Source organism: Adiantum capillus-veneris, chromosome 1 (genome assembly GCF_014529385.1).
Source record: "Adiantum capillus-veneris isolate H3 chromosome 1, ASM1452938v2, whole genome shotgun sequence".
Lineage (NCBI taxonomy): Eukaryota > Viridiplantae > Streptophyta > Polypodiopsida > Polypodiales > Pteridaceae > Adiantum > Adiantum capillus-veneris.
Window position 1 is genome coordinate 54082729 of NC_140931.1, and position 12256 is coordinate 54094984.

Here is a 12256-nt window from a genome sequence, read left to right on the forward strand (position 1 = left end):
GGCGATCATGTAAATTACAGTAAAGTTTAAGAATTCGAAAGGTGAAGCAAGGTTGACTATCTCTGCTGTCTCTGCAGCCTGCGGCGGCACCGCGGATGTACTTGACGGCGCCGTCTCTTTAACCCAGTGTGATAAAGTAAGTTCGGTTTCAAATGGGCGAATTTCTGCTGGCGGTAGGTTAATGGGGGGAACCTCATTAATTGGGCCAGGGGTTGGAGCCTGCGGGGAGTTTGTTGGGGGCTTTTTAAAATTAAAACAACAACCTAAATTCATTGTTACTTTAAAACTTTGTTTTGCGGTTATTAATACTAATATTCATGGCTGTTCTTTGTGTTTTATGATTAAACAACGGCGAAAACAAAAATGCCAACACCCTCCGTCAACACTACTCCTGTACTTCCGTCTACACTTTCCGTAGAGTTCTATGGGTCGATAGGACCCTACGTAAACCACCGCGAAATCATATATTATAATGCAAAAAAAAGAGGGAAAACAAAAAAAAACAAATAAAATCACTATCACTAAAAAGTGAAAGAAAGCTAGGATGGTGAAAACCAGTGAAAGGGCATGAAAGGTAATTGAGCTCTCCGGTGCTATCGCTTCTGCGGCTGTCTTACGAACCAATCGGATAGATTGGTTATCCACCTCAACTCAAAAAACCCGTACATCTTAAATATGCCAATTATGCTACTTTTTTGTGAGTTAGGATAAGGTTAAATCTTTAACCGTTCCATTCCAAGGATTAGTTAAAACGTTGATTTTGCTTACCTTTTCTTACAAGCGTCATTTTGTAATTAATAATAATTATAAAAAAACAAAAAAAAAGTAAAGAAACAGTCTTATCGCTACGCTCTGGCTCCCCACCCAAAATTCCAGAGCTACGCTTGCTATAACTTACGTTTTCTAAACTAAATGGCACGTAGCAGGGCAGGGGCTTAGCCTCAGATCGTATGGTCTAGGTCAAGACAAAAGAAATGTTTTTTATACTATAGATGTGGTTACCAAATTACCCATGATACAAACGGATTGGCGAAGGGCTAATTACTGTCTTTTTCGTAAATTGCACTATTTTTGGTGTCTGCAAGAGTGTATTTTGCGTCAGTCGCTAACTTAGTCACTAAAAAGGTAAAAGTTAGGTCTTTCTCGCTTTTAGGAAATTTTCAATCCTTAGGGTCATTAATAACTTTTTTTCGTTGAAGATGATTTCGACAACGACTCGATGCCGGTCCTCTCGTACTAAGCCCATCTTACACACGTACTTATGATTACCGTTTACCACTGTGTACATTAGTGAGCAGGTATGCGCTGGCGACGTGTCTATGTAAGATCGTGCGATGGTGCTGATGGCAAATCCATCATTCCCCATGGTATTCCAGCACGTAAACCGGCACTACGACTACGAGGCCAGGCCCAATGATCTATCTATCACGCCCCTCGCTGGCATTGGACCATGCCTATCCATTCGTAGCTAATCGCTTTTCGCGCATTGTGGACTGCAAACGAAAGTGGCACATTGTCTTGTTTAGCAACACCTTACCACATTGGTATTGTTCAGCAACACCGGACTTCAGCAAAGGTGATCAGGGTGGATCCTGCGCCGTCACAACGATTCCTATCCTTCTTACCATTCTTTTGTTTGCAAAGCTAAGTTACGAAAAAAGCTTGTGGGTGATTGACCCCTTTCCGTTTCCCTGCGTGGGAGGGGAGGTAGCAATTATTCTGCGCGCGTCCTTCCGTTCCCACTCCGCCTTCACGTCCTCTAACCTTTATTGCTACCTTTGTAGTGTTTCTTATAATACGTAATAAAGGATCGCCCCGCAATGCCGTCTGTACTGTGGCAAGGAAAGAAGGGAAATGATGTTGCCTGCCCTGCGCAGGACCCCGGCGATTTAAAACCGAAATGAAGCCGCGAAAGAAAGCCCAGCCCGAAAACCATTGATTAGTGCTTTGTCCGATCCAAAGGGCTGCCCACACGGGGTGAATATGTCCGAAGAGCGGGAAAAGGACAGAAGCTAGGGGAGCGAATGGGCAGAAAACGGGATAATCAACCAGATTCGTGGCAACACCTCGAACAAGGGGCCCGGTGGGATGGAATTCATGTTGCCCCCATCCCTGTTATTCGTTTTTTGCTCGTTTCAAAACAAAATAAAGCCATAAATGGGCGGAGGCATTGGCACTGAAGGGGACTCGAACCCCTAACCACCTGGTTCGAAGCCAGACACTCTATCCAATTGAGCTATCGGTGCGGGGGGGTTGGGCTTTCCTCGGCCCAACCCCTGGTTCTCTGCGCTACCTTCATTTGCCAACCCACCTCTTCACTATATCCCACAATTTCCCTAAACACCTTAATTTATTGATTAATATCAAAGAAGATAAAAGGAGTGTCATACCAACCCAGAGTGAGCCAAGGATTCCCTGGAAACTAAGAAAATTTAAAGTAAGTGAGGAACAAAAGGCTGAAATGGCAGGGTCGACGACAAATTCTTCCAAGGAAGCCGGGATAAATATTTTGGAGACTGAGGCTTCTCCACTTGTACTCGGTCCGGGATCCCCAGAGGAAAGTTCGGTTCCCTGGCGCTCTGGCAAAGCTAATTCTTTTCCTTTACGTGTTGTGGATAGAAGGTCTGAAGGAGGAAAAACCTCAGAAGGTCCTGCTGCTATATTAGCTTCAGGCTTCGTTTGAAAATGGCGGGTTATGTCCAGTTTGTACTTTCTCCAACGCTGGACCAGTACCCAAAGACCTTTAATCGCCTCCTGGTCGCAGGTTGCAGGTTCAACATAACGTTCTGCTTCGACTAATATCTTATACAATTTGAGCTTTGCCTCCACGGCGTCAATCTCAGAAGCCTCGGCCTTCTCAGTTAACGCGTTATTTAGGTTGCGGCTTTGGGTAAGTTGATCCTCTAATTCTGCTGCATGCTCTTGTAACTGCGCGAGTTGTTCCTGGATATTTGTAAACCTAGCTTGCATTCTACAAAGAAAGAACATTATTTCCATCGGATTGACCTGGCAACAGAATGCGCCAATTACCAGACCTGTAAACATCACACAAAGCAGCACAGCGATAAAGGGGAATTTTAACAAAATTAACATAGTAGAGTTGTTCTTTTTTAAATTGAAAATTGGGTCTTAATATTAATAGCAGCCCACGACTGGAATCGAACCAATCGATTTCACCTTATGAAATGAGCATATGCGCAACCGTGGGAATTCAACCCACATAACACCTTGGGGAATAAGTCAGGTAGAAATAAATCTACATTCATAAGTGCTGATATCGAAACCATATGTATAGACGATGTACATGTTCCTTATGCTATGGGCTACGTCTTCATGAGCTCTTTCGAGCCGGTAACATACTGTACCAAAAGCCCTTACTATACTGGTGAGTTTAAGGAAAGAAGTCGTAGCATGTTTAACGATTCGAAAAAAAGACCCTAGCGTCCTTTTTTCTCAATGCCCAGGCATCCATCCAATGCATTCTTTTCGATGCTGTAGGAATTGAACCTACCGAACACCGTACAAAATCTTAATGAGTGTTCGATTTACAATCGCGCAACACTCAACCTGTGGCGTGCGTCTTTATTGTATTGGTGAACTGAAAATTGGAGACTCAATTGGCTCAGGATTCATTTTTGTCTTAAATCTAAGAGCCGCAAGCAGCCCTAGATGCATGCTAGGTAGCCTTAATCCTGATTCCGAGGACAGCAAGGGCCAAAGTAGTCAAATCTGCTACTTATGGTTTGATAGACCAAGATCCAGCCATTTCAACGAATGCGCAAGGAAACCGAACCGCTGCGCTAATCCCAAGTCGAACTGCTGCAAGCAAGAGGCGAAACAGCAGTTGCCTTGCTTATTTTTAATTGTTAGTATAGTCTATAAAGACTAAGAAGCATGTCTTAACTCAGTACAGATACAGAATCGCCCTACGCGGGGCAAGGGATAATAAATTGTTATGCAAAAACCTTACCTCACATCAAGAAACAAGCTTCAATCTAAGCTTCAAAAGAGAAAGGCAGACAGGCCATCTAATCTCCTAAAGATCTGCGCCTCCCACGAACCAATGGATGCAAACAAATGGCGCGTCCTTCTATTAAGATGGGCTGAAACAAAAGCCTGTATACTCAACCTATGCGAAGTAGGTACAGTATGGGATGATTTTGCATAACTTCGAACTTTCCATACCATATGATGGGGTCTCTCTTTCGTATTATGCTCTTAGCAGCTCTACAATTACGAGCTATTACAGTGTCATTCAATCAAGTTACGAATGGCGAAAGGCTTAGTTTAATTGACATTTATCAATCCACATTTATGTAATAAAAGAAATGAACCTACGACAATAACGAAACGACCGTTTTGCAATCGACCCTTTCAATTCAAAATCATCTGTCCCTTCTTGCTTGCCCTAAGAAAATGACTTATAGAGCCTGGCCTGTTATTAATATCTCTCATAACGCGTATACCACTATCAATAAAAGCATCTATAGCTTCTTAAATAACGATTCCAACATTAATAACTTTTGATTCCCTTGTTTCCATGCCATGTAGAGGTCATTACTTTTACGTGTACATTTTCCTACCCCACCAGATATAGATACACCTTTATGCCATGAGCTTTCGCAATATTATTGATCGATTCCATGATAAGAACCGTCTTCTTAACTCCAAATAAACCAATTTTTCTACCTTGACGATACGGCGAGTTAACGACTAATTGACACTCCCAGGGAGCCAACTGGTTACTTCACGAACGGCAAAATTAATTCAACTAATTCATTACTTTATTCGCACTAATGCCACTTTTGCTTTCACTATTACTAGATCCACTATTGTTGTTATCTACGTCTTTTACTTTACTTATTAGTAAATATTGTTAATGGAAGCAAGCTACATGCTCTACTTGGAGGGCAAAGGTAGTCAGGCTTCCTTTCCATCGATATCATCAACTCTGACTTTAAAAACAAACCTAGCTAATATAATGCTAACAGGGAAAACTTTGAACCCTAATAGAAGAAAAGAGCCAATACTCGAATGTTCATAGCGTGCCACGCCACCCCTATTTATGATCGACATAGCCACGCGTTCATGCTAATTCTAGTATCGGCGTCCCATGCCACTTGGTTTTTTTCTTTATCCTAGTATCGTTTGCATTAGTAGTCCCAAAGCAAGCAAGTAAAAGCAGTCTTTGTTACTACATTCTAGTGACCCTATCACATATAGAGTTAACTGATAGGTGTAGATTGTCAATAGAGACAATAATTAAACGCTTAAGCACTACCTTTATTTATAAAAGTATAGTGATAAGTAAAGAAAACTATACGTCGTCGTCATCTGTCTCTAGCAGTTTTCACTATCATATAGGTGTATGAAACGAAAGTGCTAGCAAGTATACCGCTGTTTCAATTCTAATTACGCTATTTGTTCCTTGAATTCGAAAGTCATCAAGTAAGCTAGCTTTCAGGTTGGCGATAAAAAGGATTAAAAAAAGGTTTAACACGCACAGTTTAAGTTTACCTTAAGTTTGCGTCAGGGTGCAAGCAAGCAAGCAAGAATTGGCTGTTTACCATACCATTATGAGGGCAGGGCATTTTTAATAAATCATCCCTATCCCCGTTGTTTGCCCCCGTTCATTGAAGTTAGCAAAGTCATGCAAATAGATGGCAGACTGGATACCTTACACTCCAAGGCGGCTTTTCGTTAAGGTTGTTACGTTTTAATTCTTTGAAACGAGCTTAGTTTCTTGCTAGCACAGTGCTGTTATAACTGTTTTCATCCATTCCTTTGCATGTGGCTCTGTTTAATTGGCGTTATCGTGTCTTATGAAGCTTTAGATAAAATATCAAATTGAACGAAGAAAAGAAAAAATGATGCATTGGATTTACAAGCATCCGGAAGTTAAAACAATTGCTTTAGCGGTCCTAGCTGCGGGAGCCGCGGCCCTTAGCTGTTAGCTAAGTTATAAAATTTACATTAAAGCAAACAAAGAAGCTAACTCTTTCAAGGGAAATAGAAGCCTATTGGCAATGTATAAAGAGCACGACGCTTTCTATGAATTACAAGTACAGCAGCAGGCATCTGACATTGATTTATTTGAAGCAGGGAATGTTATACAAACATAAAAGAGCAAGCACATAATAGTTCTCCTCAGGGTTGCTTGCCCCTTTACCTTGGCTGACATGACGCGTTTAACGACTACATCTTTGCACCTTAGCTAACTCATTTAATACGTTAGTGGTTATGTTATTATACGTTATGTCTTAGTTATCGTCAGACATCCAATGTGAAAGGTAAGATAGGCATGCAAACTCTATCTTTCTGCAAAAGCAAGCACATAACCTTGCTAGAGGCACAAAAGACTTAAGCTGGAAATGCAATCATCACACGAGGCCGCTTAGGATTAAAATGATGCTTAAAAGAGAACGTGATTTGAAAGCATTTATTCTCTTCCTCTACCTTTGCCTTTCATGAAAATGTTGTTTCAAGTTCACTATCAAAATCATAATCTTTTCCATGAATCATTGGTTCACTCGGCGAATGCAGACTCTTTTGTAGACTCGGCTACCTGGCCGCGGAGCTTAGCTTCGAGTGCTTGGACATAACCCTATTGGTACAGCTGTAGATTTTGTTTCGCATTGGGTCGGGGAAGACCCAACCTCTCAGGAATTAAAGAAGACAGTGTTTATTTATTTCATCCCTATAGGGATGTTTCAGATAATTATGGTGAGGTTCAGAAAATACCACAACATTGAGTTTATCATGCTCGACCTCTAAATAATATGGGTAAAAATAATCTAGTGTTCCATACGTATAGATCGTGTCATAATTTAATTTGTTTTTTCTTTTCCGCTCAATTATAGAGAACAAAAAACAAGCAAAAGTCTTTGATTCGATTTTTGCCCCATTCTTTTAACATTATGATATGCTCAATTCATTCTCTGAGACGGGACCAAATAATTGTTTAATTGCCCAACTCCCAAAAGATTACGTAATGCAGCGTGATTGCGAAACAGTCAGGGAAGAGCTTTGAGTCAATTAATACTGAAAACGTCGATTTGGTGAAACTGGGATGGAATACGGTACTACAGCTCCGTTGTCAAGGAAAAGCATCTTTAGCCTGCTTAAGAAAATTAAAACTTCGACTTCACAATCACAAAACACAAAAAACAGCCATGAATATTGGTATTAGGAACCGCAGAATGAAGAAAAGAAAAAATGATGTATTGGGTTTACGAGCTAGCTGCTGAAGTATTTGAAATTGCTTCGTCTTTTAAAGCCGGAATATTTGAGCATGATTTCTTTGCGCTTCTCTTAGAGATCTTTCCTGTTAACGCGACTATTACTTTGCTTATTTATGGAGTTTTGTTTAGTACTTTTAAATAATATGATTATCTATTGCTAGTATGTAACGTAGGTTGGCTTGGTTTACTTAGTGTTATGTGCCTAGGAAGGCACGTTTTGGGATGCGGAGGTTAAAAGCTATCGCTTGAATAGACTCCCTAACCGGTAAGCAAAAGTCGGACCGCTGCCGAAAACCATAGCATAGGGACTATCTGTTTGCCGCAGGGCTAGTCGTACGCAACAGGAGCAAAGTAACTTTCCCCACCCCAGTGGAATGGAGGCACTTGAGTCCGAACGCTATTATTCATGTGCGACTAACCCTCCAAAAGTAACTGTAACGAACAGGTTCTATGTACGCAGTGCAATACCAAACGGCGAGTTAACTACCAAACGCGCAACCCAGGGATTACCTAAGTAAACTTTCTTTTATAGGGATTGACTTCGATAGAAAATATAAGTGGAGCATAGCTTTAGAGGTCAAGGCTTTGCTGGCCTGTACAGGTAAAAGATCCTACCGTAATGTACTCCGGAAATTACACCAGGCAACCCAAGCCGAACATACGACAATGCCCCTTGGCGTGAAAAGCTCCGGCCAGGGAAAGGGAGGTAAATAATAGTGTGATATTCTACAGACACGCAAAAGCGCCCAGTGTGCTACACCCAGCAAAAAAAAAGGAAATCATGGTGGGATAAGCGAATTAAGAAAATGCAGTTGACAGACTGGGAAATTTCCTGACCAAATCTCATATAAGACAACTTGAGTTTAGGGCTAGCTACTTTTATAGTCAAAGAACCAGCCCAGCAGACAATGGAACCTTAGCAAACAAAAAGGACAGAATAGGGATACTTGCTTCTATGAGCCATAGATAATATACGCTCTAAAACCAAACAGCTAACTCCCTAGCCTATACAGTAATGGAAAATGAGTCACTTTTATAATCAGACTAGCGAGTTAAGCCGCTTGCAAACAAAAAAACCGGGATTGGATTCCCTTAGGCTAGGCATAAGCCCTGGACACACAGCAATAAACATTCTATACTTCCCTTAAGTAAATGGCTATGCTTGACTTGCTAAGCAAGATGCGTTGCGGCTGGATCTCCCTTTGACGCAAGCAAAGACCTTACCATAAATCCTAAAATAACAAGTGCAGTGCGATGAAGCAACACGGCGCCTTTCCTTCCAGAAACAAAACCCGAACTCGCGCCAAATAGAGCTGCGGAACTTCCATAATCAAATAATCATCTAACCAAGGATACGGACCTTTAGCCTTCTTTCGTAGAGTGAAGGGCATGCATAAGTAAAACTTTTACTAAATAAATAAAAAAGTGCAACGAATTTAAAAACGAAACGATGCGTCTAGACATAGTAAATGAAACTCGAATTCAGGCAACTAAAATATAACGTAAGCCACGTACCCTGAACACATAAACCAGGGTTCAATTAAAAAGGTTCGCTTATGTGGGACACGCATCCCACGGTTCAGGCCTGGCCCGGTAGTTCCCGTAAATAGAATCTCCAAAAGTCATTACGAACGAGCCACATGCGGGGAAACTTGCACGTGTGGTTCTGACCAGAGAAGGAAAGCCTACCTTATTAGTTTCTAATAACCATCGCATCGGTTGCCGCTGGCGCACCCATAACGTTTGCTAATCTACTATATAATAATGGTATGAAAGACAATTCGACATATTTTCGCGAGATATTGCCACTATTAAGTACGGCCAGTACTATTGTTACGTGCTTAGATTATTTTAAACGGGAGAGGTTGAATGCTTTTGAATCTATTGTATTAACTTTACCTTCTACTTGCAGTATGCTTTTTATGGTTTTGGCCTGTGATTTAATTGCCATGTATTTAGCTATCGAGCCTTAAAGTTTATGTTTTCACGTGATCGCAGCCTTGAAGAGAGACTCCGAATTTTCCACGGAAGCCGGCCTAAAATATTCCATTTTAGGTGCATTCTCTTCTGGAATATTATTGTTCGGATACGACTGGCCAACTACCGATATATAAATAGACATATATTCATTGGACATACCTCGCTAAATGTCCCTCAGCGATGGCGACAAGCTATGCCTTAATCTCCTATATGCGGCATCTCCTGGTTGGGATAGAGATTCTCTTGGTCTCATTCCATGGCGAAAAGAGCCCTCGGCGTGAAGTTAAGATTAGACAAAGTAGAGTGAAAGAAATATACTTGGAAAAGGGTCCTGAGGGCATAACCTAGCAAAGGCAACAAAAAGGTGCAAAGAAGCCCAATACTTCAACTAGAGGAGCGACCTTAGTTAGTTCACTAAACCCCAACCCAACGCTACATGTTCTCCTGGATCCCTAGAGGATCCCTCAAGTGCCCCTGTCCCGGCTTCTCTCAGAATAGGCGTTATCAAATACAAGCCAGGAATGGCCGAAATAAGTGGAAACCCACTTTACCGGTTGGAGAGGCCCTCTTTAATACATTCATTGAAATGTTCACAGGGGCTAGGAACGCTTGATTGTAGGAACTTCTGTACACCACTTACGGATCGCTCCAGGGTACGCAACAACCTTGACTAAATCTATCAAACGAATCAGGCCTTCGGCCCCGATTACATAAACCACTAGCTTTACTTAATAATGGCCGATTTGCTGTTTACTGCTTGCGAAAACATTTGATAATCACACCCAGGAAACCCCATCCCTGCCACTTACAGCCAAACACTGGACGGAGTCTCAGCTAGATGGATCTTTACTTTAGAAGAGAAACATAGAATAACCAAAAACGGGTTTAGTTTCACTAAGCTAAGTCCCTTATAGGCAAAGTATCTTTTAAGGCTAAGGGGAGCAGACTCCGACCCCTGACCATCGCCCCATTACAAGACAGGGTCATATTGGGAACTATGGAAGTAGCCTCAGAAGCTACATATGAATCCATCTTCTGTAACTAGTTATACAAGACAGATTTCAAACATAAATATTATACAACAAAATATTTGCACCATTACTATTAAGTAAGGGCAGGCAGCCGCTACGTGGGCCGGCTGGCTGTTAAGGGTTGCCTAATCTACATTACTATACTAATGTATAAACTGATGGGAATTAAAAGGAATTGGCTATCTCATTATTGAGCTCATTTGGACCAGACAGAGAGCCCGTAGCGTTACTTGGAATCCTAAAATCAATCCAAAGACAGCTTTTTTTGGCTAGGCTGGGCGTATTATAGGCCAAAGTTTATCTTCTACCTGCAGGTCCCTGCTGCCAATATTAACTTAAACGAGATATATAAAGGAAGAAAAGATTCAGAACTTGATAAAAAAGAAAAAGAAGCTTTTGCCCCCTTCGTTTTCAGATATTCGATTCATTCGTGTAGATATATATATTCATGTACATTTAAATATATACGTATTCTTTGCTTTCTCTTTTGTAGAACCTTTTTTAACCCCGCGTTTCTTTACTAAATTATTTTTACGTATAGGTAATATGAAACTGGCATTATCAATGTGTTAAGCAAGGAAAAACCGAAGATAGATTAACTTTCAGAGTTACAGAAAATTAAACGAAGCGCGTTCGAGACCTTTTGATAGCCTACCTCACCCCTAGACAAAAGGGCAACCAGGGTCCGCACCTAAAGTCGACAGGCGCTTGCTGAAAGAAGAATAATAAAAAGTGTTTCTATTTATAGGAAAATGCAGTCTCATACTCAATCAAGGAATTTAAGAAGATTTCGACACTTCAACATATACCTGGCTAACGCAAGGTCCAAAGTTTTTGCCTTGGGCCTTGCATTCTCGCTTAATAAACGATGCCCAGTACGCAAGGCCAATGGAAATCCATTGTGTCGTGTCTGCAAGCTCTCAACAGCGAAGGCGCAGAGCGACTTGATTGCTGAATACCTACAGGTCATAAGTAAGCCTTTGGCCTTATGCAAATATTGTCATAAACAAGTAAAGGTAAAAATGAAAGGGCTACTAAAAGCATGCGGAGCCACCCAGGGCAAGCGGGCCGGAGGCCCTGAAAATGGCTAACTTGAGCCAAGGAAGTTGGTTCGCTGAGTGTTCCTCTCGGCCGGCCTTCCCTTCAATCGAATGGTAGAATGGATGCGCCGCTTCCTTGTATGAGGCTTGCAACGTTTTTAAAAGGGCAACTCCATTTTCGTAAAGTCCTACACTCTAAGGAGCAGTGGGAAGATAGAGGAGTGTTGTGAGTATCCACATGTTGATGTTGTTCCTAAGGTGCCGCAGTCGTCAGTGGGCTGGTCTTCACGTTTTCTGATTTGAGTCCAGAGACATTGTTAGCTCTTGAAGAATGTTATGTACATATTGGATATGAATCAGGTGCCAGTTTTCATGTTACTCCTCACAAGGAGTGGTTCTCCAACTATGCTTCTACACATGTTTCTGCTAAGCTGGGTGATTCTCATTAGCTAGAGATATGTGGCATTAGAGATGTGAATTTTTGTATGCATAATGATATTGAGTTCATGTTGCGAGGAGTTGACATGTGCCAAAGCTAATTAAGAGCTTGGTTTCAATAGGAAGCTTGATGATCTTAAAATATACTACAGTGTTTGACAATGGTTCCTAGATAATCAGAAAAGGTAACTTGGTCATGCTCAAAGGCCAAAAGTATAGCTCATTATATTCCTTGTATATCTCTATCATGAAAGAGAACTCTATATACGTAGCCAAGTTGCCTTCTACTAATTGTGGCATAGTTGGCTTGGTCATATGAGTTAGAAAGAATGAAGTAGCTACAACATTTGGCTATATCCCTACGTTCAAATATTCTGATTTTAGTTTTTGTGAAGTTAGCCTCTAGATTTGGTTCATAGTGATCTATGTGGACCTATGTTGCATAAGTCTCTAGCTTAGGCTCATTATATTTATTGACTTCCATAGATGATTCTACTCAAAAGGTGTGGGTCTAGCTCTTAAAGAG

General features: G+C 41.3%; 1 non-coding gene across 1 annotated transcript; it reads right to left on the reverse strand.

Moving 5' to 3' along the window:
* Window positions 1-2172: 2172 nt before the first annotated feature.
* TRNAR-UCG (transfer RNA arginine (anticodon UCG)) lies at window positions 2173-2246 on the reverse strand. Its single transcript has one exon. It is a non-coding gene; the product is annotated as a tRNA-Arg (tRNA).
* Between the last annotated feature and the right edge of the window lie 10010 nt (window positions 2247-12256).